Raw genomic sequence first — 5,929 nt, forward strand, 5'->3', positions numbered from 1 at the left:
TACAAAAATAATTCTTTTTATTTAATCTTATTTTATTTGAGAGAGAGAGAGTAAGAAAGACAGACATAGAGAGGAAGGGAGAGAGAAAGGGAAAGAGATGAAAATCATCAACTCATAATTGCATCACTTTAGTTGTTCATTGATTGCTTTCTCTTATGTGCCTTGACTGGAGGGCTCCAGCAGAGCAAGTGACCCCTTGCTCAGGCCAGCGACCTTGGGTTGAAGCCAGTGACCATGGGGTCTAGTTGGTGATCCCACACGCAAGGCGGCAGCTGTGCACTCAAGCTGGTGAGCCCGTGCTCAAGCCCAATGAGCTCTCACTCAATCCGCAAGCTCAGGATTTCCAACCTGGGACCTCAGCATCCCAGGTTGATGCTCTATCTACTGCTCCACCACCAGTCAGGCAAGAACAATTCTTTTTATTTGTAGAATTTTGTAAAGTTTTTGAAGTACTTTTGTAAATATCATGTTTGACTCTCATAATCAGTCCATGAGACAAGCTTTTTTTTTTTTTCTTAGTGAGAGAGAGAGAAAGGGAGAGAGATGAAAAGCATCAACTAATAGTCGCAGCACTTTGATCACTGATTACTTTTCATTCACGCCTTGACCAGGGGATTTCAGCCGAACCAGTGACCCCTTGCTCAAGCCAGCAAACACGAGGTCATTTCTATGATCCCACGCTCAAGCTGGTGACCCCTGCTTAAGCTGGTGAGCTTGTGCACAAGCAGGCAACCTCAGGGTTTCAAACCTGGGACCTCAGCTCTATCCACTGTGCCATCACTGGTCTGGTGAGACAGTTATATTTTATTCATTTTACAGGTGAGAGAAATTAGAATCAGAACTGAAGGAATTCACCCAAATTTCCACTTCTATGGCAGGGTAAGAACTCCAGCTCTCCTTTTATAAGTTGTAAACTTTGCACTGGGAAGCATTTCAATTTAATTATATTTCACAATCATTTGTTGAGTAATTCTTATGCATCTTGCCATCTGACTTTAGCATTAAATATTTGATTTAAAGTTAAATCATTACTAAGTCAATTTCAACATGGATAAATGCAATTGAGAGTTCAGAAAACTTTGTCCCTTTGTAACATTTAGAACAGCAGGAAGCCATAGTTCAAAGATTCAAAGAGCTTGATTTCAAAGAAATATAGCTATTGGCTAGCTGTTCAATACCACCTCTGATGTACCTTGTGTCAGGATATTTATTGTGGTAGACTGCAAGCTGGCAAAGCCCTCACAGATTAAGACTTAAGCTAAAGGCTAAGCTCTTCCCCAAACTCCATATTGGGTATGAAGCTGAGTATTTGTACTCGTCCTATACCCCCATCTCACTTGCCTGATTAAGTTGCTAGAGGCAATTTACATGCCTCTCCTCTTACCCTTTGCTTGTTCTGTTGTTAAGATGTTATGCAGGTTAGAGGGTTGTCTGCATGTGGGAGAATTCTTGTGTTGCCGTGGAAATGTGACTTTGTTCCGTGGACCAGCGCAGCTTCCAAATAACGGTGCAGAATTAAGGAAACACACTTTGTCAGAACAAAACCGATGGGACCGGGAGGACTCCTCAAACTGCCTGGCAGCATCCGAGTGCCTCACAGCCCCAGTTCACTTTATTATATGGACCTATGCAAATCAAGGACCCTGATACAAAGTTGCACATCAAAGGCTAAGACAGGAACTCTCCCAAGGCAAAAACAGGATACATTAGTGAAATTTACAAACATCTGAAACAAACAGAGTCAGAGAAAGGGTATGTATATTGCTTCCTGCAACCCAAGGAAGCAAGTGGAGTGGGTGCAAATACTCAGCATCAAAGCCAAATATGGAGATGGAGGGGGGAGAACTTAGCCTTTTGCTAAGCCTTGAATCTATAATGGCTTCCTGCCATTAACGGTCCACAACATATCCCCCTTTTCTTTTTAATTTGTGCTGAGATTTGCACTCATCTGATTTTCTAATTTGGAGGCAGATGGAAAAAATACAAAACAAACACAAAATTAGTATAGCCAATGCTAACAGATACCCAAAACAAGTATACCAATACATCACAGTGATCAAAGCCTTTAAGCAAACTCTTTAAGCTAATACAACAAGAATCTATAAAAGAGTAATGTCCTTAAAGTGTTTACCAAGTCCAAGTTGGCACCAACACCATTCCAAATCTCTGCAAATGCAACCCAACCCCAGTTCAGTCCATCAAAAACTGTCACAGGAGCAGGAGTCCAGGAAAAGTCCACTTTCAGGAGAAGTCCACATGGCACTGGAATTGCTGTCACACTTCCACACTCTGCAGTTAGCGTCAAAGTCCCAATGACCACTGCTCCCAGCTGGCAATGACCCAGGTAGACTGGAAAAGCCATCTGCAGCACGCATGAAGACGGAGCTTCCGTTTTCCTCAAACTGGAAAGATGAACGCAGGGGTCCTATACTGGAGCTTTACAGCCATGGAGTGGTGAGGAGAACCTTGGGATACACTAAGCTGGTGGCAGAGGTAAATTTGTAAGTTGGCAAAAAAGGAAAAAAGGAGCTCTGAATTAGGAGTAGGTCCTAGCCTAAACTATGAGTGGGGCATTGAGGCAGGAGGAATAAAAGAAAGACTGTATATTAATCAAAGCAGCAGAAAACAGGACTATCAATACCCACAACAGAGATCTTCGAGGGAAGAATAAAAAACCTGAATATTCAGGCAAGACCTAGTTAAGTGGCCCTTGTGTAAATGAGACCAGTCTACCGGCTACTTGGAAGAAATACCCCAGGCTCGTCCACAGTGTCATAGATGGGGCCAATGGCCCTGGGCACCTTTTAGCCTTCAGTGGCAAATCCCAGTATTCTGGGCAAGGTTAGGTCACAGGTAGCTGGAGCAGGGCTGGAAGAGACTGAACTCTCCCTTAGAGGAGTGAGGGGGAAGCCTACCTTCCAGTGTGTCCCTTCTTCCTCACAGCAAAGGCATGTAAGCCTGGCAGGCTTTGGCTTAAACGACCATCCTTTCCACTATTGAAGCAGGGCCCTGATGAAGTTCCAGTTGGAGCATTGGAGCCTCTGAGGGCGTATGCCAAGAGCTAGTATTTTACCTGATCTCCTTTGGGCTTTTTTGGCCTCTTGGTACCTTAAAAGCCATGCTCAGAAGATCTCGCTGAGGGGCTTGAGAGTCCCTATCTGCCTATATATCTGGAGCTATTCAGAAAAGAACAAAACAGTGTTATTAGCTGGAATCAAATAAAAGTAAAAAAAGGGTAGTAGTTTGCAGGACAAAAATTTGGGCATCTCCTGTACATCAGCATTCAAGATAAACTGTTTGAAGTAAAAAGCATAACAGGGTAGACCTGCAGGAGCTCCAGGACATGACTCCCCCCCCCCTTTCTTTTTATATTATTTACAATTGAATCACACTTTACAATATTTTGACTTCAAATATTGCAAGAAATTCTTGACTTTGTTAACTTTTAACAAAAATAGAGTAAAAGCACCTCCAAACAATATTCCCACACTTATCAAAACACCCCCTTAACATTAACAGGCACTTTAGAGAGTACATATCAAAACTGAAAAATCCCATTGTGATCTTCATTATTCTTCTACAGCAAAAAAATCTTTACACCTTTATTATGTAAATCTATGCTGCTTCAAGCCTTTCACTTGCGGCCTGGAGCAGCCTGGCCAAACCAGCAAGTCTTTTGGATCCAAAATGAGCGAGCTCTACTTATTCCAAACAAAATTATATTTATATAGGGAAATGAAATTATTCCCGTTTTGTTTTCAATACTACAGCCGGCACTTCCAAAACTATTATTATCATTACTTTTCATGTAAGGACTTATTCAGGTCTTATAAACAAAAACACTTAGACATTAAACAAAGACTTCACATACAATCACACAAATCAAGAGTGAAACCGGGGGTTTTAGAGATTGAACTATGGCCTGCTTGATCTTAAGTAGGGCTATCTTAATAGGAACGTAATAAGGATATATACTAAACAGAGATCTCTCTCGAAAAATCTCAAGACGGCCGTATGAGATTTCTATTCAGCAATACCCAAATCAGGCCCCCCTTTCGCCCTCTTTTCAAGCAATGGATCAGGAAAATAAAATGATCTAAAATATTTAAAAAAATTAGATAATAATTGAGAAAGGGAAGAGAGCATAGTAAAATAAGTCTTATGCAATTGCTCTTGTGAAGTGAGTCTCTCATCTAGAATCATGGTGTCTCACCAGTCGTTCAGGGATCCACCGAGGAGCTTCAGCAGACCTAGGAAAAACACACACATATCCTCGGCCCCATAAGAGAACAGGGTCTGGCCTTTGCCAGATTCCTGTGAGTGGGTCCCTCCATTGCACTTCAGGGAAGGCTTTCCTTGCAGGGTTCCAGAGTCTCTCTGCTGCTGAATGACCCTGTACATCAGTATTCAAAAAATTTAAAGTGAAAAGAGCATGACAAAGAAGATTTGCAGGAGTTTGAGGGTATAATTCCCCTTTTTAAATTTTTTCCAATTGGTTTTTAAGTGTTTGATGTGCACGCTCTACAATGCCTTGACCCTGGGGATTGTAAGGAATTCCCGTCCTTAGGTCAAGTCCAAAAGTCTGACAAAATGTAGTAAATGCTTTTCCTACATATGCAGGAGCGTTGTCAGTTTTAATCAGTTTAGGAAGTCCAATAATAGAAAATGCATACAAGCAATGAGCTATAACATGTTTAGCAGCCTCTCCTGTTCTGGCAGAGGCTACTATAAATCCAGAATAAGTATCTACTGTAACGTGGACAAAGGATTGTTTGCCAAATGAAGGTATATGAGTAACATCCATTTGCCAAAGTTGTCCCGGTAGGAGTCCTCGAGGGTTAATTCCAAACGAAGGGACAGATTGTAATATAGGGCACCTTGGACAAGATTTAACAATCTGCCGTGCTGCTTCCCAAGAAAGTTGAAACTGTTTACGCAGGGCTGCAGCATTCTGGTGATGGATAGTATGAGACTGAATTGCTTGATCTGTCATGGTTGCTCCAATAATTTTCTTTTGGGTAGCTTGATCAACAAGGGCATTCCCTTGCGCTAAAGCTCCAGGGAGCATGGAGTGAGCTCGAATATGTCCTATAAAACATGGAGCTGTATGTTGACGTACAAGTCTTTGAAGAAGGAGGAACTGCTGAAATAGTTCCTCATCAGCAGTTGTCCCTAAGACAGCAGTCTCTATAGTGGAAACAACCATAAGTAAATATCTGCTGTCTGTATATAAATTAAAGGAGGAGTATGGCAAATGCTGAAGAGCCATGATAATGGCATGTAATTCTACTCTTTGGGCTGATTTTAAGGTGACTGTTTCAGTATAAAGCTGTCCATTGATTATTAAGCCTGCTATTCCTGAGCTGGATCTGTCAGTAAAGATTGTAGGTGCTTCAGGAATGGGCTCATTAACAATTGTCTTAGGAAATATAAAGGTAGTAATTAATGAAAATTGAACTATTTTATCAGCTGGGTAGTGAGAATCAATTTGGCCTGTAAAATTTGCAAAAGCGATTTGCCATTTTGTGGAAGTTTCCCAGAGCCATTGTTGTTGATCCTTTGAAAAAGGAACAACAATAGTCTGTGGCTCAAAACCTATAAGCTGCAAGAGTCGCCTATGCCCCTTGATAATCAAGGAGGCAACAAGATCAAAATATGGAGATAAAACTTTCTTAGGAGTAACAGCTAAATGAATCCATTCAATAGGACCTGAAGCTTGCCACAATAGTCCTGTTGGAGTGTAACTTGAGGGACATATTAGTAGGGCAATTGATTCCTCACTATTTATGCGTTTTAGTTGTGCTTGCTGCAAGGCCTTTTCTACAAGCTTTAAAGCTTGTTGTCCCGCAGGCGTAAGTAGCCGAGGAGAAGCTGGTTCAGCTGAGCCTCTAAGAATATCAAAAAGTGGCTTCAGTTCTCCAGTAGTTAA

This window comes from Saccopteryx bilineata, chromosome 7 (genome assembly GCF_036850765.1).
Source record: "Saccopteryx bilineata isolate mSacBil1 chromosome 7, mSacBil1_pri_phased_curated, whole genome shotgun sequence".
Classification (NCBI taxonomy): domain Eukaryota; kingdom Metazoa; phylum Chordata; class Mammalia; order Chiroptera; family Emballonuridae; genus Saccopteryx; species Saccopteryx bilineata.